Here is a 22,967-nt window from a genome sequence, read left to right on the forward strand (position 1 = left end):
TAATCAAAAAATTGCGCTTTAAGCCATGGAAGCTGAAATGTTTGCGGCCCGACAGCAGCAGGGAGGATGTATGTTTCGGCTCGTTGGTCTAGGGGTATGATTCTCGCTTAGGGTGCGAGAGGTCCCGGGTTCAAATCCCGGACGAGCCCATTATTCGGCTTTGCTTTTAATCTCTTCAGCCTTATTAGGGCAACCAGGATATTTCTGAGCAATTGGGGATAAAATGTGCCAGAGAGAGGCTGGTTAGCTCAGTTGGTTAGAGCGTGGCCCTAATAACGCCAATGCTGCGAGTTCGATCCCCGTACGGGCCAATCATTTTCTCTCTGAGACCTTCGCTCTGCTCTTCTCGAAAATGACGGGCGGTCTCCCATACATACATGCTGGCCAAACCGCACAAGTACCTGGCCGAAGTAGCTCAGTTGGGAGAGCGTTAGAGCGTTAGACGGGTTTCGGCAGAGGAACAACCTCCCCCTCTTTTAGTCTACCTGATTCCACCTCTCAGACAGCCAGTTAGCAGGGTGTGTTGGTTCCATGGTGTAATGGTTAGCACTCTGGGCTTTGAATCCAGCGATCCGAGTTCAAATCTCGGTGGAACCTTTTTAGGATCTTTGCGGAAGGGAGGGGAAAAACAGAGGTGATGCGCAACTGCTGACGTGGCGGTGAAATTGGCACTCTCAAACCGAGTCGGAATTGGGGAAACATGGGCTTAAAAAGCAAAGGCTTCTTTCGCTCCTTGCTATCGGGGTTCTGGACTGAATGACTTAAATCTCTGCACCTCATGGGAAAAGTTGACACGCCGAGGTTCCATGGTGTAAGGGTTAGCACTCTGGGCTCTGAATCCAGTGATCCGAATTCAAATCTCGGTGGGACCTTCATTTGCCAGGCTAAACAGCACAAGTACCTGGCCGAAATAGCTCAGTTGGGAGAGTGTTAGACTGAAGATCTAAAGGTCCCTGGTTCCATCTCGGGTTTCGGCAGAGGAACCACGCCCGCCTCCTTTAGGCTACCTGATTCCACCTAGCCTCATCGCTATCTCCCTCTCAGACAAACAGCTGGGAGGGTGTGTTGGTTCCATGGTGTAATGGTTAGCACTCTGGGCTTTGAATCCAGCGATCCGAGTTCAAATCTCGGTAGAACCTTTTTAGGTTCTTCGCGGAAGGGAGGGAAAAAACAGAGGTGATGCGCAATTGCTGACGTGGCGGTGAAATTGGCACTCTCAAACCGAGTCGGAATTGGGGAAACATAGGGTGCTTCTCAATATCCCTCCTCGTCTCCTCGTTCCTCTGTCCTCCATCCTATGACCCGGAAACCGATCGAGCTCAGCCATCTTGAAGGACATCTCAATTCTCTAATTGCACCTCGAGGAGTGAGGAGGCTTTCAGAGGAGTCATGAGCGAGGATACACAGTTGTATCCTATGCGGAAGTGTTTTATTGACTAAACGTGACGCACGTATACATTCTCCTCCCCCTTCACATCGGTCACAATCTGTTTTAAAGTATACTTTACCTTTGCAGTTTATATAAACCACACATTACACATATTTCAACAGGGTATCTTGCTTTATTATTATTTATTATGAATTGCTTAAATAAACAAACTGCAACAACATGAGGGCAGATCCTTTGAGCGCTGCTGATGACGCTATGAAGTGACGCTCGAGTGATCAAGTATTCCAATGTATAAAAAAGCTTTCATTCGATTCCTCCATCCTCATTTTTGTCATTCATTACATTATTTTGAGCACAAGAAGATATTTTACTAAAACCTTTAAAAAAAAGTTTAATTCATATATGTTATACTATACTATGTTATACACCAGTATACATATTTATGTTATCTTTTTAAATACTATGTTATACATATTTAAAAAGACATGAATAGGCAAAAACAAGTGTTTTTTTGTTTCAACAAATGATTCTCAACTACGTTATAAAAGATATACCAAAACGATTTGATATACCATTTTAAGTTTTAGATCTGTTTGATGATCATATTATTATGAATTGTCATAAACGCCTTTATGTTATATTTGGTGTTTCTTAGTAATCTCTGCCACAAAAGCTAAACAAAACAAAACGATTTAAGCAGGGCATGATACCAGCAAGATTGTACCAAGAAGTGTTATTTATTTTCTTATTAATAAGTTCATCACACTATTTACAATTTGTACACAAGGCAATTCAAAGTGATTCACAGTTGTATAAAAAACAATAATGCTTATGCTCATAATAATAATAATCATTAATTATTATAATATTATAATAATTTATTACATAAAAAGCAAATGCTGTAGTAAAATACTTTCAGTTGGAATATGACAGCTATGTAACGTTCTGTTTATGCCTGTGTCCTTTCAGATTATGTATGCATACCCGGTTTTACGAAGAACCTCTGAGGGTCGACTCCTTATGGGGCCAACTGAGGAGGCCAATAGGAGGGAGATCGTGTTGGCAGATAGGGCCAGGTGTAAGGAGGAGGTCCTGGCTGAGGCCACTGCCTTTGTGAGGCAGAATGGAGGGAATCCTGGAGACCAGTACCTGGTTCTGGCTCACTGCAAGATCCAGTTTGGGAAACACCAGGGTCAGAGGTTCCTGTGGCTGCTGGAGAACTCACTGGGGTATGCCTGCTATCTGGTCAGCAGCATTTTGGGGGAGGAGGAGAGGGACAACCCGCTGTCGGCCAACAAACACCTGTTCCTCAGATACACCTCGCAGATCAGGGAGGTAGGCGAGGCTGTGGAGGTGTATCAGAAAAAACAGGCCATGCTGCAGGAGGCCGAGAGGACAGGAGACTCTGGATGTCTGATGGTGGAGTTTGGGGATTTTAAGGGTAAGTCAATGAAGGAGGTATATGAGGACCCAAGCAAGGAGGCCCAGGCTCTCATCACCTACCTGAAGAAGGCAAAGGCCAGGCCTAACACCAATATGGCCCTTTTCAAAGCATACGTGCTGAAGAGGCAGGCTCCAGCCCACGTGCCCACCACCACTGTGCCCACTGCATCTGTCCTCACTGCTGCTGTGCCCACTGCCACTGTGTCTGTTCCTCCTCCACCTACTGCCACTAAGAACAGGCCACTGCTGGCGACCAATGTGAAGGCCCTGTTGGCGTGGGGGAAGCATTTATCTGCTTCACAGCTGGCACAAAAGATTTTGTCTCCAGCCAAACCCTGTAAGTGATTTGCAAGCTTTAAAATCATTACAGTATATATTATGCAGTATATATGTCTAACGAAAATACGTGTTCAACAGCTGCAGGACCACGTGTACCACCTGCGTCTGAGTCCGCAGCCCGGAGACAGCTCTTTACATGTGGTGAGTATCACTTAACGCATACAAGTGTGTTGGTGACATGTGCCTAGTGTTTTATGTTATTTTACAGACTCTGCTGCTACGGATTTTTTTGAGGAGGAAGATGACCTGGAGATGGCAACTGTAGCCTCGCAAGCTGAGGAACAACTTCCTCAAGGTATGTAAATCTTAAACAATATTTTACAAACAATTACAAATAAAACAAAACAGTCTTTTTTAAATGACATATTATTTTATTTCACAACACAGATGTAGCGACAATGAGTCTTACATTAAATTAGCTCAAATTATATATAGGGAATTTAATAATTAATCATGAATGATTAATATATTGCACATTACAGTTAAATTATCGAAGCTGAAAATAGATCGATTGTATATATGAATGATCACCATAATGGGTTATGGTTCGTCATTAATATATCAATAGTCTTATTACAGATTGATTATATGAGATAACCTTAAATGGAATTAATTTAGTTATCGAACAATCTGTTTGTCCAGCAAACGGCCGTAATATTAACATCAATTTTCAACAAAAATTATCTCTTTCTTATAATTCCAAACAAGCTATTTTCTGGCCAGGAAAAATCACCTTCTTGTTATTATAAAATTTAGGTTACTGAAATAGCAACGAAATGTAAAGCTTTGTAGCTAAAGGGTCGAACACTTCATTGACTTTGTAAAAATGAGCACTTTAGACAATTAGCAATCAAGAATATAATGGTTTTAATAAAAAGAACCTTACCTACTTGCCACGGAATAGGTGGTTTTCGGACACCTCTAGTGGGCGATAGAGAGCATATTGCCCCCTGACCCCCCCCCCCCTGCTCCTGTGGCTTACTTTTGACCAATCGGCGACCGCTATTATTAATCGATCATTATTTATTCATAAACAGTGTTTGTTTTTAGACAATTAAACATGCCAATAAAGCTAGCTAGCGTGTAATAGCACACGTTTTCTTCTGTACATGTGAACCTGCAACTTTACCATGATATACAGTAAAAAACATGCCACTACTGTCAAGATAATTAGCCGACCGCTAATTAAGCTATATCCTCCTTAAACCATTTTTTTGTTGTTGTTAATTTAGTATTTTTTTGTGTCATTCATTACATTATTTTGACCACAAGAAGATTTTTACTAAAACCTTTAAAAAAAAAGTTTAATTCATATATGTTATACTATACTATGTTATACACCACTATACATATTTATGTTATCTTTTTAAATACTATGTTATACATATTTAAAAAGACATGAATAGGCAAAAACAAGTGTTTTTTTGTTTCAACAAATGATTCTCAACTATGTTATAAAAGATATACCAAAACGATTTGATATACCATTTTAAGTTTTAGATCTGTTTGATGATCATATTATTATGAATTGGCATAAACGCCTTTATGTTATATTTGGTGTTTCTTAGTAATCTCTGCCACAAAAGCTAAACAAAACAAAACGATTTAAGCATGGCATGATACCAGCAAGATTGTACCAAGAAGTGTTATTTGTTTTCTTATTAATAAGTTCATCACACTATTTACAATTAATTATAATAATTCATTACATAAAAAACAAATGATGTAGTAAAATACTTTCAGTTGGAATATGACAGCTATGTAACGTTCTGTTTATGCCTGTGTCCTTTCAGATTATGTATGCATACCCGGTTTTACGAAGAACCACTGAGGGTCGATTCCTCACTGCTGCTGTGCCCACTGCCACTGTGTCTGTTCCTCCTCCACCTACTGCCACTAAGAACAGGCCACTGCTGGCGACCAATGTGAAGGCCCTGTTGGCGCGGGGGAAGCATTTATCTGCTTCACAGCTGGCACAAAAGATTTTGTCTCCAGCCAAACCCTGTAAGTGGGTAAGTTTTTTTTCTTTTTTCTCCAGCCACTGCAGGCTCGAGAGGCCCTGCTCCTGCCCCGGCTCGTGCTACTGCCCCTGCTCCTGCCCCTTATCCTGCTCCTCCAGCATTGTGGACCCCTGGCCAGGTGTACCAGTCACCTGCAGAGCTTCCTGTCCACTGGAAAGAGCAACTCCCATCTTTCCAGCAAGGCCTTCAACCCCTGTCCCTCTGCACCAGGACCATCCTCACTACAGCCACCCACAGGACTGCAGCGCCCTGCCCACCCTCCTCTGCAGTCTCCTCCTCTGCGCCCTGCCCAGCCTCCTCTGCAGTCTCCTCCTCTGCACCCTGCCCAGCCTCCTCTGCAGTCTCCTCCTCTGCGCCCTGCTCAGCCTCCTCTGCAGTCTCCTCCACAGCCTTCTGTCCAGCCAAGTGCTGCCTCTGCTCCTGCAACATCAACTGGGTCCAGTGTTGCAGACCAGGCTCCTGTAAGTAAGCTTCTCATTATTCGTGTGCAGGTCCTGCAGCGTGATTTCCAATGACCACAAAAAAAGAGGCCGCATTTCCTCTGTGCTGGAAACTTTGCACCGGCTACCTTTTAATTGTAGATTTAATCAAAAAATTGCGCTTTAAGCCATGGAAGCTGAAATGTTTCCGTCCTAGCAGCAGTAACCAGGATGTACGTTTCGGCTCGTTGGTCTAGGGGTATGATTCTCGCTTAGGGTGCGAGAGGTCCCGGGTTCAAATCCCGGACGAGCCCATTATTAGGCTTTGCTTTTAATCTCTTCAGCCTGATTAGGGCAACCAGGATATTTCTGAGAAATTGGGGATAAAATGTGCCAGAGAGAGGCCGGTTAGCTCAGTTGGTTAGAGCGTGGTGCTAATAACGCCAAGGTCGCGGGTTCGGTCCCCGTACGGGCCACTCATTTTCTCTCTGGGACCTTCGCTCTGCTCTTCTCGAAAATGACGGGCGGTCTCCCAGAGATGCCTGCTGGCTAAACCATACAAGTACCTGGCCGAAATAGCTCAGTTGGGAGAGCGTTAGAGTGAAGATCTAAAGGTCCCTGGTTCAATCCCGGGTTTCGGCAGAGGAACCATGTCTGCCACTTTTAGTCTACCTGATTCCACCTAGCCTCATCGCTATCTGCTTCTCAAACAGCCATCTAGCAGAGTGTGTTGGTTCCATGGTGTAATGGTTAGCACTCTGGGCTTTGAATCCAGCAATCCGAGTTCAAGTCTCGGTGGAACCTTTTTATTCATAAACAGTGTTTGTTTTTAGACAATTAAACATGCCAATAAAGCTAGCTAGCGTGTAATAGCACACGTTTTCTTCTGTACATGTGAACCTGCAACTTTACCATGATATACAGTAAAAAACATGCCACTACTGTCAAGATAATTAGCCGACCGCTAATTGAGCTATATCCTCCTTAAACCATTTTTTTGTTGTTGTTAATTTAGTATTTTTTTGTGTCATTCATTACATTATTTTGACCACAAGAAGATTTTTACTAAAACCTTTAAAAAAAAAAGTTTAATTCATATATGTTATACTATACTATGTTATACACCAGTATACATATTTATGTTATCTTTTTAAATACTATGTTATACATATTTAAAAAGACATGAATAGGCAAAAACAAGTGTTTTTTTGTTTCAACAAATGATTCTCGACTATGTTATAAAAGATATACCAAAACGATTTGATATACCATTTTAAGTTTTAGATCTGTTTGATGATCATATTATTATGAATTGGCATAAACGCCTTTATGTTATATTTGGTGTTTCTTAGTAATCTCTGCCACAAAAGCTAAACAAAACAAAACGATTTAAGCATGGCATGATACCAGCAAGATTGTACCAAGAAGTGTTATTTATTTTCTTATTAATAAGTTCATCACACTATTTACAATTTGTACACAAGGCAATTCAAAGTGATTCACAGTTGTATAAAAAACAATAATGCTTATGCTCATAATAATAATAATAATAATAATAATATTCATTAATTATTATAATATTATAATAATTAATTACATAAAAAACAAATGATGTAGTAAAATACTTTCAGTTGGAATATGACAGCTATGTAACGTTCTGTTTATGCCTGTGTCCTTTCAGATTATGTATGCATACCCGGTTTTACGAAGAACCTCTGAGGGTCGACTCCTTATGGGGCCAACTGAGGAGGCCAATAGGAGGAAGATCGTGTTGGCAGGGAGGGCCAGGTGTAAGGAGGAGGTCCTGGCTGAGGCCACTGCCTTTTTGAGGCAGAATGGAGGGAATCCTGGAGACCAGTTCCTGGTTCTGGCTCACTGCAAGATCCAGTTTGGGAAACACCAGGGTCAGAGGTTCCTGTGGCTGCTGGAGAACTCACTGGGGTATGCCTGCTATCTGGTCAGCAGCATTTTGGGGGAGGAGGAGAGGGACAACCCGCTGTCGGACAACAAACACCTGTTCCTCAGATACACCTCGCAGATCAGGGAGGTAGGCGAGGCTGTAGAGGTGTATCAGAAAAAAAACAGGCCATGCTGCAGGAGGCCCAGAGGAATGTTTTTGCCTATTCATGTCTTTTTAAATATGTATAACATAGTATTTAAAAAGATAACATAAATATGTATACTGGTGTATAACATAGTATAGTATAACATATATGAATTAAACTTTTTTTTTTAAGGTTTTTAAAGGTTTTAGTAAAAATCTTCTTGTGGTCAAAATAATGTAATGAATGACACAAAAAAATACTAAATTAACAACAACAAAAAAATGGTTTAAGGAGGATATAGCTTAATTAGCGGTCGGCTAATTATCTTGACAGTAGTGGCATGTTTTTTTACTGTATATCATGGTATAGTTGCAGGTTCACATGTACAGAAGAAAACGTGTGCTATTACACGCTAGCTAGCTTTATTGGCATGTTTAATTGTCTAAAAACAAACACTGTTTATGAATAAATAATGATCGATTATACAGTCGTGAAGAATAGACTTACCTGTTGCAAAGATGACGATAATTACTACTGATGACGACTACTTCCTGCTCAGCTACTGTTCGGACGCTCTCGCTTACTGCTCCGCGCTTTGCTCTATCGCTTTTATATTTCTATATTTTATCTCCTTTTATCACCTAATTTTAACTTCAGCACAGTGCTCAAACGCTTGGATTACTACAAAAAAAAGCAGAATTATTGTATTCGACCAGCCTCCCACTGAAAGCTTACATTCCGGGGAAGAGAAAACACAACTGCCTACATTCATAAGGATAAGAAAATGCCTCCTCTGGAATCTACTTGCTGCTCCAACTGCCACAGACTTTTACAAAGGATTGCAATTCTTGAAACAAAGTTAATTGCGGGACCACCAAACCAGACAGAACACACAACAGAGCTTCGTCATGGACGTCCTCAGCATACAGCCGGTGAGTCCCATGAATCTAGTGCTTCTCGACAGGCCATACTGAGTGTAGAGAAACAAGCCGATCGTTTTACTAATCGATGGCACAAACAGGGTGCGAGACCCAAAGGCACTCGAGACATCAGATTGTCACGAGCATCACATATTACTGCAGTAGCATCCTCTACCCCAGATACGGCTCTGACAAGGACTGCAAACACTGGTCTCCTACCACCGCCTATACATCTTGAGAACAGATTTGAAGTATTAATGAATGAGGAATCCCCAAATTTGATGAATGTGATCGCACACAGACAGAATCAGCCAGTAGCTAACACTGATGCTAACTGGGGCTCAAGGTCGAGCAGACAGCGGCACTCAGCTCACAGTGCAGCCGAGCCCAGGACTCTGATAGTGGGCGACTCCGTAATCAGAAACATTAATAGCAGGGATACAACAACGTGCTGCCTTCCACAAGCAACAACTTCTGATGTAAACAGGGAACTTCAGAACATTCTGATGAAACATAAGACTGCAAATCGACTCATCATTCATGTGGGGAAGAATGATATTCATAAAGAGCAGTCGGAACTTCTTAAAAAGGATTTCAATGAACTTTTTGAAACACTTAAAAGACTGAAAGTTCAAACATTCATCAGTGGACCACTCCCAGCAAGAGGAACAAACAGGTTTTCACGGTTGCTTGGGCTTAATACATGGCTGCAAAAAACCTGCAATATAAAAGGAGTGAACTTTACTGACAACTTCAATCTTTTCTGGAGTCAGAGGCAACTGTTTCAACAGGATGGCCACCACCCAAACAAACTTGGTTCAAGAGTGCTAAAGGACAATATCTACTTCTCCCTCCGTCATCCTTCTGCAATGTGTGCCAATCCACTCAATCTGAATGGCACACACACACCTGGATACAGTATGAATGACCACAGGATTTCACTTCAGCACCTGAATGGACATGCGGTTGACACATCACACAAGGACAGTGATAACACCACTCAGCCACAACAACCTCTATTCACGGACACAATCTCAGCTGAGCCCTGCCCACAGAGCTCAACACAGACAGACTGTGACATACCAGCACTGCTCCAAGATACAGCACCCATAGACGACTTTCTGGAAAACAGCCAGGGAAACCAGGACAGCATATTACAGCCTCCAATAACACCAGAGCAAAAATCCCTCTCACCGGAAACATTATCACTCTCTCCAGCATCTCCACTTCTGTGCTTCTCAGAGAAAATGGAACAACTGGTGCATGCTGGAACTAGACTATCCCACTCTTTTGCTGCGAGCCCCCAGATACCAACCAAAAAACGCCAGGCCCCACAACCACCAAAGCCTGCGGGCCCAGCTCGCCCTCCCCCTCCTCCTGTGAGAGCTCTTCGGCCTCTGCCACAGCGCCAGGGCCCACACCCTCCTCCAGCGGCTCGAGGTGAACCAAAAACAACTGATACCAGCTCTCAGTGATATGTGTCGGGTCCCCGCTATGATAACAATAACTTTCTCAAATGTTTACAGAACAAGCGGGAACCCAGTGTGCCTGTATCTTTTTCTATTGCTGTTCGATTACATGATAGAAAGTCTAAGGCCTTCAAAAGCCGTACAGCAAACCCATCTAATATGGTGCTTATTACACGACATACCAAGATTGCTGTGGGGACAAAAAGTAAGACTGTAAAGTTAGCACTTTTAAACATCCGCTCACTTAAAAATAAATCACTTTTAGTCAACGACTTAATAACCACATACAACCTGGATTTTATGTTGCTAAATGAAACTTGGCTAGAAGAAAGTTGCAGTGCAACAGTCCTCAATGAAACAGCCCCTCCTAACTTTACTTTTATGAGTGTCTGCAGAGCTGTCAGAAGAGGCGGAGGTTTAGCTGCTCTTTATAAAGATGTCTATCAATGTAAGCAAATATCATTTGGGAATTACCCGTCTTTCGAATATCTCGGTATTGTGTTAAAAGGTGCTCCACGCATTTTACTTATCATTGTTTACAGGCCTCCAAAATACTCTCCAGCTTTTGCTGAGAACTTAACAGAACTGTTATCAACAATTTCCTCAGAGTTTGACTGCTTTGCCATTGCTGGAGATTTTAACATTCACATAGATAATGCAGAAAACAATATGGCAAAAGAAATCAAAACTGTTTTAAAAACTTTTGATCTGACTCAGCATGTACATGGACCCACACATAATCCTGGACACACTCTAGATTTACTTATCAGTAAGGGTCTAAACATTTCATCAATTGTTATTAAGGATGTAGCACTGTCTGATCATTTTTGTATTTTCTTTGATATATTTGTAACGCTGGCAGGAGGAATGAAGCAGAGAGCGAATCCAAATGCAAGCACTTTAATTAACTAACAGACAAGTAATCCAAAAAACTCTAAACTCAGAAAAGGCACACAGGACACAGAACTAGGAACATCAAACAACGACCGACAAACACCAACTGAAGAACAAGGGTATAAATACACAGGCAAACAAGCTAAACAAGATAACAAGGGGGCGTGGCTAATCAGAAACACATGGGGAGACTAATCAACAGAACGGGGAACAGCTGAACATGTACAGACAGGGAAACACATGACAGACAAGAACAAGGAACAAAACACAACGCCCACACCGTGACATAGCCCCCTACCCCCCCCCCCCCCCCCCCCCTATGGGCGGCTCCCGACGCCCCTTGAGACAAAAACAAAACAAAACAAAAAAAAAACACTAAAGTTCAGGAGGGTGGTGAAGTGGAGGCGGTCTTGGGGGAGGGACGGAGGGCCAGGTTCGTGGAGTGAGGGTGGACCTGGACCGTGGGTGGAGCAGGCGACCCCTCGGGCGGCCAGGGCGGTGAAGACCCCTCGGGCAGCCAGGGCGGTGAAGACCCCTCGGGCGGCCAGGGCGGTGAAGACCCCTCGGGCGGCCAGGGCGGTGAAGACCCCTCGGGCGTCCAGGGCGGTGAAGACCCCTCGGGCGGCCAGGGCGGTGACTCAGGCGCAGGAACAGCAGACACCGGCTCAGGCGGCCAGGGCGGTGACTCAGGCGCAGGAACAGCAGACACCGGCTCAGGAACAGCAGACACCGGCTCAGGAACAGCAGACACCGGCTCAGGAACAGCAGACACCGGCTCAGGAACAGCAGACACCGGCTCAGGAACAGCAGACACCGGCTCAGGAACAGCAGACACACACACTGGCTCGGGCTCCGGAACAGACAACACACACACTGGCTCTGGCTCGGGAACAGACAACACACACTCGGGCTTGGGAACAGACCACACACACACTGGCTCGGGAACAGACAACACACACAGTGGCTCGGGAACAGACAACACACACACTGGCTCGGGAACAGACAACACACACACTGGCTCAGGAACAGACAACACACAGAATGGCTCGGGAACAGACACTGGCTCCGGTTCTGGAACAGACACCAGAACAGAAACAGCCACAAGGACAGACGTAAACACAGAAACAAACATAGAGCGATCAGGTTCAGGCGTGACTTGAACAGTAGTCTCTGGATCGGCAGACGTGACTTGAACAGCCTCTGGATCGGCAGACGTGACTTGAACAGCCTCTGGATCGGCAGACGTGACTTGAACAGCCTCTGGATCGGGAGACGTGACTTGAACAGCCTCTGGATCGGGAGATGTGACTTGAACAGCCTCTGGATCGGCAGACGTGACTTGAACAGCCTCTGGATCGGCAGACGTGACTTGAACAGCCTCTGGATCGGCAGACGTGACTTGAACAGCCTCTGGATCGGCAGACGTGACTTGAACAGCCTCTGGATCGGCAGACGTGACTTGAACAGCCTCTGGATCGGCAGACGTGACTTGAACAGCCTCTGGATCGGCAGACGTGACTTGAACAGCCTCTGGATCGGCAGACGTGACTTGAACAGCCTCTGGATCGGCAGACGTGACTTGAACAGCCTCTGGATCGGCAGACGTGACTTGAACAGTCTCTGGATCGGCAGACGTGACTTGAACAGTCTCTGGATCGGCAGACGTGACTTGAACAGTCTCTGGATCGGACGGGACCAGCGGCGAGGACTCTGGGCTGACAGGAAGTACAGGGAGGACTTCCAGGCATTGCGGGACGCGGGAAGTCCTCTTCCTCTTCCGTCTCCGAGAGCGAGAGGACGCTGTGCTGGACGGGACCAGCGGTGAGGGCGCTGTGCTGGACGGGACCAGCGGTGAGGGCGCTGTGCTGGACGGGACCAGCGGTGAGGGCGCTGTGCTGGACGGGACCAGCGGTGAAGGCTCTGTGCTGGACGGGACCAGCGGTGAAGGCTCTTTGCTGGACGGGACCAGCGGTGAAGGCTCTTTGCTGGACGGGACCAGCGGTGAAGGCTCTGTGCTGGATGGGACCAGCGGTGAAGGCTCTGTGCTGGACGGGACCCGCGGTGAAGGCTCTGGCCAAACGTTGCTGACGTGAAGCTCTGGCCGGACGTGGCTGACGTGAAGCTCTGGCCGGACGTGGCTGACGTGAAGCTCTGGCCGGACGTGGCTGACGTGAAGCTCTGGCCGGACGTGGCTGACGTGAAGCTCTGGCCGGACGTGGCTGACGTAAAGCTCAGGCATGTCGTGGTGAAGCTCAGGCATGTCTTGGTGAACGTGTAGAACAGGTGATGACGTGGCGTGCCACGGGAGGAAGCTCTCCAGACATCTGGTGAGTGCCTCTCTCCAGTCCAGACCGGAGAGATCGGGGAGCTCCCTCGGGTCGACCTCCTTAGCCCCCAGCCGGTAGCACATCTTAATCGCCTCATCACCCAGAGAGCAGGAGGCAGCGAGGGGAACAAACCCCCAGGTGTACTGGAACAGATCAAGGCTTTCCAGGGCCAAGGCCACGATCTGTCCAGCGAACTCCCGGTCTAGCCTGTGTAGATCAGGCGAGATCCGTGCTGCTGGATTCATATTTGGTCGGTCGTTCTGTAACGCTGGCAGGAGGAATGAAGCAGAGAGCGAATCCAAATGCAAGCACTTTAATTAACTAACAGACAAGTAATCCAAAAAACTCTAAACTCAGAAAAGGCACACAGGACACAGAACTAGGAACATTAAACAACGACTGACAAACACCAACTGAAGAACAAGGGTATAAATACACAGGCAAACAAGCTAAACAAGATAACAAGGGGGCGTGGCTAATCAGAAACACATGGGGAGACTAATCAACAGAACGGGGAACAGCTGAACATGTACAGACAGGGAAACACATGACAGACAAGAACAAGGAACAAAACACAACGCCCACACCGTGACAATATTGATCTCTCCTGCCATTGAAGCTAGATCTGTGTCTGTCAAGAAGAGATGCTTAAATGAGAACACTAGTGTACTATTTATGAAGGCTATATCTTTAACACCAAGCATATCTGCTGACTCTGTTGATTTTCTCCTTGATTCTTTTAACTCAAAAGTTAAGAGTTTAATTGATGATATTGCTCCTGTGAAAGTCAGGAAGAAGAGTGGCAGACAAAAAGCACCTTGGAGAAACTCAACAGCAGTGCAAAATATGAAAAGACAATGCAGAAAAGCAGAGCGCATGTGGCGGAAGACAAAACTTGTAGTCCACTATAACATCTACAAAGACAGCATCCATGCTTTCAATAAGGAACTAAGCAAACCTAGACAGACTTTTTTCTCGAATATTATAAACAGCAATATAAACAACACGCACACTCTTTTTGCTACTGTAGAGAGACTGACAACCCCCCCCCCCCCCCCCCCAAGCCAGATTTCCAGTGAAATGCTCTCAGTGAGAAAGTGCAGTGAGTTTACTTCTTTCTTCTCTGAGAAAATCAATAATATCAGAAAGGTGATCAGCTCATCCTTGAGTTGCGCTGGGGTCAGGCAGATCAGACAACAGCACGAGAAAGTAGCCACTATGTCTGATTTCAAAGAAATTGATGGCAAAATTTTGGAAGAAACCGTACAGAGCAGGATAAGGGGCAGGAGCAGGGGCAGTAGCACGAGCCGGGGCAGGAGCAGGGCCTCTCGAGCCTGCAGTGGCTGGAGAAAAAAGAAAAAACTTACCCACTTACAGGGTTTGGCTGGAGACAAAATCTTTTGTGCCAGCTGTGAAGCAAATAAATGCTTCCCCCGCTCCAACAGGGCCTTCACATTGGTCGCCAGCAGTGGCCTGTTCTTAGTGGCAGTAGGTGGAGGAGGAACAGACACAGTGGCAGTGGGCACAGCAGCAGTGAGGACAGATGCATTGGGCACAGTGGTGGTGGGCACGTGGGCTAGAGCCTGCCTCTTCAGCACGTATGCTTTGAAAAGGGCCATATTGGTGTTAGGCCTGGCCTTTGCCTTCTTCAGGTAGGTGATGAGAGCCTGGGCCTCCTTGCTTGGGTCCTCATACACCTCCTTCATTGACCTACCCTTAAAATCCCCAAACTCCACCATCAGACATCCAGAGTCTCCTGTCCTCTGGGCCTCCTGCAGCATGGCCTGTTTTTTTCTGATACACCTCTACAGCCTCGCCTACCTCCCTGATCTGCGAGGTGTATCTGAGGAACAGGTGTTTGTTGTCCGACAGCGGGTTGTCCCTCTCCTCCTCCCCCAAAATGCTGCTGACCAGATAGCAGGCATACCCCAGTGAGTTCTCCAGCAGCCACAGGAACCTCTGACCCTGGTGTTTCCCAAACTGGATCTTGCAGTGAGCCAGAACCAGGAACTGGTCTCCAGGATTCCCTCCATTCTGCCTCAAAAAGGCAGTGGCCTCAGCCAGGACCTCCTCCTTACACCTGGCCCTCCCTGCCAACACGATCTTCCTCCTATTGGCCTCCTCAGTTGGCCCCATAAGGAGTCGACCCTCAGAGGTTCTTCGTAAAACCGGGTATGCATACATAATCTGAAAGGACAAAGGCATAAACAGAACGTTACATAGCTGTCATATTCCAACTGAAAGTATTTTACTACATCATTTGTTTTTTATGTAATTAATTATTATAATATTATAATAATTAATGAATATTATTATTATTATTATGAGCATAAGCATTATTGTTTTTTATACAACTGTGAATCACTTTGAATTGCCTTGTGTACAAATTGTAAATAGTGTGATGAACTTATTAATAAGAAAATAAATAACACTTCTTGGTACAATCTTGCTGGTATCATGCCATGCTTAAATCGTTTTGTTTTTGTTCAGCTTTTGTGGCAGAGATTACTAAGAAACACCAAATATAACATAAAGGCGTTTATGAAAATTCATAATAATATGATCATCAAACAGATCTAAAACTTAAAATGGTATATCAAATCGTTTTGGTATATCTTTTATAACATAGTTGAGAATCATTTGTTGAAACAAAAAATTCATTTGCCTATTCATGTCTTTTTAAATATGTATAACATAGTATTTAAAAAGATAACATAAATATGAATACTGGTGTATAACATAGTATAGTATAACATATATGAATTAAACTTTTTTTTTAAAGGTTTTAGTAAAAATCTTCTTGTGGTCAAAATAATGTAATGAATGACACAAAAAAATACTAAATTAACAACAACAAAAAAAATGGTTTAAGGAGGATATAGCTTAATTAGCGGTCGGCTAATTATCTTGACAGTAGTGGCATGTTTTTTACTGTATATCATGGTAAAGTTGCAGGTTCACATGTACAGAAGAAAACGTGTGCTATTACACGCTAGCTAGCTTTATTGGCATGTTTAATTGTCTAAAAACAAACACTGTTTATGAATAAATAATGATCGATTATACAGTTGTGAAGAATAGACTTACCTGTTGCAAATATTGCAAAGATGACGATAATAATAGCGGTCGCTGATTGGTCAAAAGTAAGCCACAGGAGCAGAGCCAGGAGAGAAACGCGATTGGTCAAAAGTAAGCCACAGGAGAGAAAGGCGATTGGTCAAAAGTAAGCCACAGGAGAGAAACACGATTGGTCAAAAGTAAGCCACAGGAGAGAACGTGATTGGTCAAAAGTAAGCCACAGCAGAGAAACACGATTGGCTCACGTGGGCTTACTTTGGGCTTACTTTGGCTCAATCGGTAGGAAGCAGTAGGCGCAAGCGAGAGGTAGTGGGATCGATGCCTGCATTCTCCAGTGCTGTCCATCCTTTTTACGCCCCCCTTCAAGGGGCACTACCTAGATGAGCTCTTGCAGCTCAGTGCTGCCGAAAAAGTTTTTTCGAACGAGGTACTGCACACATTCCTGGCAAAAGCAGGTCCCACCGAGATTGAACTCGGATCGCTGGATTCAGAGCCCAGAGTGCTAACCTTTACACCATGGAACCTTGGCGTGTGTCGACTTTTCCCATGAGCAGCAGAGATTTAAGTCATTGAGTCCAGAAGCAAGATAGCAAGGATTTAAGTCCTTGAGTCCAGAAGCACGATAGCAAGGAGCAAATGAAGCCTTTGCTTTTTAAGCCCATGTTTCCCCAATTCCGACTCGGTTTGAGAGTGCCAATTTCACCGCCACGTCAGCAGTTACGCATCACCTCTGTTTTTTCCCTCCCTTCCGCAAAGAACCTAAAAAGGTTCCACCGAGATTTGAACTCGGATCGCTGGATTCAAAGCGCAATTTTTTGATTAAATCTACAATTAAAAGGTAGCCAGTGCAAAGATGCCAGCACAGAGGAAATGCGGCCTGTTTTTTTGTGTCATTGGAAATCAGGCTGCAGCACCTGCACACGTGCTAGGGATCGCGCCTCGTCTTTGTCTTTGAGAGCGATGGACACCTTCTCTCCATCATCGAGGGGAATTAGCTCAAATGGTAGAGCGCTCGCTTAGCATAAGAAGGGGCCCAATCTTTGCGCCCCCACACACAAGCCAAAAAGACGCGAAAAACGAGAATTTGCCCACAAATTTCCCCTGCAACATTATCAGGGCTATATTCCTGTGCGTTATGAAGGAGTTTTAGTCACATTTGAAACAAGTCACCCTCCGTGGGCTGGATTTGAACCCGTGTTCTGCGTGTGATCAACTGCGCCTGCGTCTTCATTTATCTATGACATCATTATATTGATTTATATTTTTTTGTGTGTATTAATATAATTTTTAAATATTGCACATTACATGTTGTTGATTATTTAATAAAATGAATAAAAATGGAGGGATATGATTTGATTGACATGATTTATCAGATTTGTTTTAAGACACTTCAAATGTTTTATTAAATGTTTTTTTTGTGTATATTATTTAAAAAAAATTGCATATTACATGTTGTTTATGATTGAATAAAATGAATAAAAATGTTTCTTCAAATATGTGTTTTTTTTGTGAGGGATATGATTTGATTGATATGATTTATTAGATTACTTTAAGACACTTTAAATGTTTTATTAAAATGAATACACACAAATATTTCAATGACACTTAAAATGTTTTATTAAAATGAATACACAAATATTTAAATGACACTTTAAATGTAAAAAAACAAATATTAAAATGAATACACACAAATAATGAAATGAGTACACAGACACAAACACACACATATATATATATATATATATATATATATATATATATATATATATATATATATATATATAGGACAATATGAAAGACTGGGTGGAACCATGTACAGTAATATATACAAAATATATACAGGAAAAAAGCAAATTGTTTATTGAGGAGGTGGAGTTTGGCTTGTATTTTGCTGGCGCTGTTCTGCCAACCAGTCATCTAAAGATTTTCCATTTGAGGCAGGCAAGCAAAATGTGGCATTACCATATCGGCTATGGCCAAACTCTTTGGTTTTGGGCTGCCCACATTTGCTGCACATGTTAAAGGTTACCCCTCGCACATACTTCCTCTTATGGACTCCGATTTCCGTCTCCTGGGCCCGCCGGCGCCTGTTCCTCTGGGTGTAACGGGAAACAGGAGCAGCAGACACAGGAGCAGGTGGAGCTGGGCCTGCACCGGATGTTGAAGCACCAGAAGGTGGAATCACCATTGACACGGTCATATCTGGGTTAAGGACTAGTGACAATGACCCAGGTGCTGAAATGGGCTGCACAACTCCTGATGCTGTGGGGGCAGGTGCAATGGGGCACACCATGGTGGTGGCAGCAGCAGGCCGTCGACCTGGTCACAGAAGAGGAGCCTGTCCTTCTCGATTTGGCGGAAGGGTAAATGTATGTTTTGGGCGTGAGGTCGATGCCGCTTCATCCAATTTTTCCCTCGGTGGAGGAAGCTGCGTATCAGCCACAGCAATTGGGTCAGGTGGAGTCAGTCCCTGAGCGAGGACACTCATTTCCTGTTTTTTCTGCTGCCGTTGAAACCTGAAAATAAATTACATGTATTATATATATGTTTAAAAAGTATTCAGTTAATTTGAAGAAAATAATGTGCCTTGCTTACCACTGAATGAGTGTCTTCTGGTTTAGCTCAAACAGCTGGATCATTGTTTCATCCATCAGCCTGCGATTGTTAAGCACCAGCTCTCGGATATGGTGGTAATCCGAGAGGATTTTAGACCACCTGGGGCGGCAAACTCCAGCCTTCTTGGTCGGCGACTTGTGTAAAGCACACAGCTTTGTACAAATGGCCTCAACCAAGCGGCTGGTGCTGGGCCACTGTGCTGGTCCCCCGGGATGTCCAATCAGACACCGTTTTACACTCTCCACACCCGGTGTGACTCCGGACCGCTTTGGTGCCTTAAAGCGTCCATGTGTCAGCTGAGGCTGATGTCGAGGCTGATAGTTGACCCGCTGTTTGTCTATGTCATGGAGAGCTGTCCACAGCTGAATGGCCTCTGTCACCTGCAGGTCAGTGAGGTAAGGAGCCTCACGAAGACCAACCAGGTAACCAGCCATATCCTGGACCTTGTCCCACCCAGCAATGCCATCGGGCCCAATGACTGCTCCCTAGTAAATTCAGATTAATGTTAATATATGTGGAATAAAACGAGATTGAAATTAAATAAAGCCCTTAAAGTGTTTTACCTGAGCCTCGTCGGAGAAACTGCTTCCAGTGTCAGATGGCTGTGACAACACTGAAGGGGCAGGGGCAAGTTGGTGTCCTTCTCTAGTTGATGTGGATGGCTCAGCCAGTGACACGTCAGCCATTGATACATCAGCCGGTGATGCTGGGGACTGAGGCTGAGGCAAAGATGAGGGGCTGTTTGCGAGATCATGGCAGGGGTCATTCTCGTACAGCACTGGAACTGTGATGTCCTCCGTGATCTCTTCCTCAAACCCCTCATCTTGCAGGTCTTGGTCATCAATTTCCTCCACCAGCCTGTCTTCATCCTCTGGGTTCTGGAGCACTGGAGTCAGTGTTTTGCCAGTCTGGCTGTAAAGGTACTCTATTCCTAGCAATTCACCTACGAGAATAAAAGGGGAAAAAAAATGTCTTAATATTTTGTCTAGTACATTTAAGGCTAAATTGATACTTAGTAGAGTATTACAAAATAACAAATTAATGAATGTCTTGCCTGTATATGCTCCAGGAGGGCGATAGCGCTCATCCCAGGGCTTCCCAAAGACTGTCTGGCTAAGCTGGTCCACAACCTCTCTCATGGCACTGCCATATGACCGGATGGAGGACGCTCCTTTTATGGCATCTTCCATCCGGTCATCATTCCAACGCATCAAGCCCTCAAGGAGATAGGCTTGAAAATGCGCATCACTGGCACTGGTTCCTAAAAGTAAAAAAAAAAAAAAGGGTTTTATATGTCACATATGTACAATATATTTACTACACATGAGGTGCTATGAAGTAGCTGGTTACATGTAATAGAGTTATGTAATTACATAAAAAAAATATTGTCATTATAACCAGAGTTATTAGTGATTTGTGAGGCAAGACAGCTTTGTCAATGCTTTTATGACATCAGAAAAGTACAGTAAAAGTGTGACATTTTTTTAATGTGACATTAATTTAACGTAATGGAAGCAGTTACAGTGCTTATATTTTTTTACAGAAAAATTACTAATCCATATGTATGTAATACCTGGAATAAAACGGTTCAGGTGGAGGTGGAATGACTCCAAGGAGGTAGAGCCTCGAGCACACCTGTAGCAGCACAGCTCCACACCGCCTTTCTTCAGTGTCCCCTTCTTTATGTAGAGCGGAAAGTGCTGTGGGTCTTGGATACACTGTACATGCTTCCGCTGTTCTTTCCATATCTGCTGGATCCGTTCATGGTTCAGAAGTGGAACTCCCAGAGTATCCTTCCCGTCCGCACTGTCAAACTGATCAATCAGTGACCCAATCAATATGGTGGTCTCCTCCTCCCCCCTGGTCCTCCTCCGGCAGTGCAGTGCCAAATCCCTCCGGTTAATGCGAGCACTGACCGCCTTTTCTGAGATGTAGCCAGTCTTCTTTGCTGCCAGCTCACCCTCCTTTGCACGGCAAAGAGCAGCCACATCCTCTGAATCCCACCGGAATATGGACATGGATAGACGTGCCATGAAGATCCCATAGAGCGGATGAGCCTCTGTCGTGACACCTGCAGCAAATCGCCGCTTGAAATGCCAGATGTCCAGGCGCACTTCAAGCTCATCCCACTCCGAAAACATGGCCTTCACCTGAGACTGGCCGTGCTGACTGCAGCAATCTCTGTCCACGTACATCACCTTTGGGGATGCCTCTCCTGCCTCTCGGTAGCGTTTCATTAGGCCAGCTGCCATGGGGTCCAGTGCATGTCCCTCGGCGGCTGTTAGGACAGAGACAAGGACTTGGCCGTGTTCGTTACCAACATTTGTGCACCAGGCAGCTGTTCCTGAAGCAGCACCGGCAAGTTTTTTTGTGACCTATTGAAGAAAAAAAAGATTTAAAAAAAAAAAAAAAAAAAAAACTCATAACTTTTCATTATGTACACACACACATATCCATATCTGGACAATTTCTGGATATAAACAGGGCTGTGATACCTTTTTTGTGGAGTCCATCTTGAGAACACAGCCAAATACAGATGTTATTTTGGCCTTGACCTCGTCCAGTCGCCCCAGAACATCCCTGGCGTACACAGCTAACAGCCACTTAGGTTTAGGAAGGGCAGGTAAAAGGGGAGGCTCAGCAAACACAGGAGGCTGCACAAGGGAGGACCTTGTGAATGGTTCACAGGCAGTCAGGTACTGCAGGACCGCTGTGTCCATGCCTCACTGTGTTGTTCCATCAGCTTCTTGTAGAGCTGAGTCACACTGTTGCCCAGTGTCCTCTCCCTCATCATCCTCACCACCCGGTTGTCACATGAGTATCTAAAGAAACAACAGTATAATCATGCAAATGCTTTGGTTGGAAAAAAATAACACAAATAAAAGCGCCTAATAATGAATGATTGTCATTATGAATTACCTGTATGTCAGCAAAGCTGGAAACTGACTGCGGTGGCCCATATCCAGCTGTCCTAAGATGTCCTCGTTCCAAGCTGGATACTTCTTTTTGCAGCGTTTGCACTCCAGATACTCAGTGGCAAGGTCATACCACCCATCAATGTCCAAGACCTTGCGCACGGTACGGTAAAGTCCTGCCGCTGTAAGTCTGTGCTTACCACAGTCTGGGCGAACGCAGACAAGAGGAAACAACCGCATCTTTAGCGGCATCCATAAGAAAATGGGCCGACAGAAGAAGAGGTCAGGTGAGGCGGGTGGCTGGGTGTTTATTAAAGGGGGCTGAGGAGGATACCACCAAAGCTTCAGCTGGGACACTATTTCTGGCTTTCCGGTTCGCATGTTGGCCTTAAACAGTGTGTTCCGGATCCACTCATGCTGGAAAGGTGGAAGATGATCTTTCCAGTGACTAGGAAGCTCAGCTGGTGGCTGATGATGAGGAAGAGCTGGTGTCTGTGCTGTTTCCGCTGATGGAGACGGACCGGCACAGGCCTCTGAGTGAACAGTAACATAAACAATATAAGGATGACTGTTATTTGATAGTAATATGCCATAAATGCAGTCCACAAACAGCCGGCGAAGCAGTAATTTTAAACAAGTATTAATAATAATTATGATTATATTTAGGAATAACAGTGAAGAAAATGGTATTAGTGTCAAGAAGCAAAGAACACAGTGTACACTTTATTGATGTAAGGAATATGGGATCAATATAGCTCTTTGAGAATGAGGATTAGATGGAATGAAAGAAGGAAAATGAGTCGTGATGAATTCAGTAAAAAAAAGTATGATGCCCACAGACATGAAGCATGCACACAGACACAATAAGGAAAAACTGTTCCTCTAATTATTAGAACAATGAATCTCCACCATCCTGTCTGCTCAGGTTGAGTGAGTGAGAAGAGCAAGCGGTGTGAAAAAGTTATCCAGTGATTGTTTAGCAACAGGTAACTTCGGAAACGCAAATAAATACACTGACACCTTTGGACATCCTTAAGGTTTGGAAGAAGTGCACTCAAAGAATGCCTCCCGCTTGAGGCATGATGTCACAT

At 44.5% G+C, this 22,967-nt stretch overlaps 8 non-coding genes across 8 annotated transcripts; all 8 read left to right on the forward strand.

The window, feature by feature from the left end:
• The first annotated feature begins 77 nt into the window (after positions 1 to 77).
• Positions 78 to 149, forward strand: trnap-agg (transfer RNA proline (anticodon AGG)). Its single transcript has one exon. It is a non-coding gene; the product is annotated as a tRNA-Pro (tRNA).
• An 88-nt stretch (positions 150 to 237) lies between these two features.
• trnai-aau (transfer RNA isoleucine (anticodon AAU)) lies at positions 238 to 311 on the forward strand. Its single transcript has one exon. It is a non-coding gene; the product is annotated as a tRNA-Ile (tRNA).
• A 214-nt stretch (positions 312 to 525) lies between these two features.
• Positions 526 to 597, forward strand: trnaq-uug (transfer RNA glutamine (anticodon UUG)). The gene has a single exon. It is a non-coding gene; the product is annotated as a tRNA-Gln (tRNA).
• A 470-nt stretch (positions 598 to 1,067) lies between these two features.
• On the forward strand, positions 1,068 to 1,139 carry trnaq-uug (transfer RNA glutamine (anticodon UUG)). Its single transcript has one exon. It is a non-coding gene; the product is annotated as a tRNA-Gln (tRNA).
• Positions 1,140 to 5,854: 4,715 nt separating this feature from the next.
• On the forward strand, positions 5,855 to 5,926 carry trnap-agg (transfer RNA proline (anticodon AGG)). Its single transcript has one exon. It is a non-coding gene; the product is annotated as a tRNA-Pro (tRNA).
• Positions 5,927 to 6,014: 88 nt separating this feature from the next.
• On the forward strand, positions 6,015 to 6,088 carry trnai-aau (transfer RNA isoleucine (anticodon AAU)). The gene has a single exon. It is a non-coding gene; the product is annotated as a tRNA-Ile (tRNA).
• A 93-nt stretch (positions 6,089 to 6,181) lies between these two features.
• trnaf-gaa (transfer RNA phenylalanine (anticodon GAA)) lies at positions 6,182 to 6,254 on the forward strand. The gene has a single exon. It is a non-coding gene; the product is annotated as a tRNA-Phe (tRNA).
• Positions 6,255 to 6,344: 90 nt separating this feature from the next.
• trnaq-uug (transfer RNA glutamine (anticodon UUG)) lies at positions 6,345 to 6,416 on the forward strand. Its single transcript has one exon. It is a non-coding gene; the product is annotated as a tRNA-Gln (tRNA).
• Positions 6,417 to 22,967: the final 16,551 nt, after the last annotated feature.

The sequence above is a fragment of the Siphateles boraxobius genome, unplaced genomic scaffold, assembly GCF_051911475.1.
Source record: "Siphateles boraxobius isolate OS27281-9 unplaced genomic scaffold, OSU_SipBor_1 116, whole genome shotgun sequence".
In the NCBI taxonomy this organism is placed as follows: domain Eukaryota; kingdom Metazoa; phylum Chordata; class Actinopteri; order Cypriniformes; family Leuciscidae; genus Siphateles; species Siphateles boraxobius.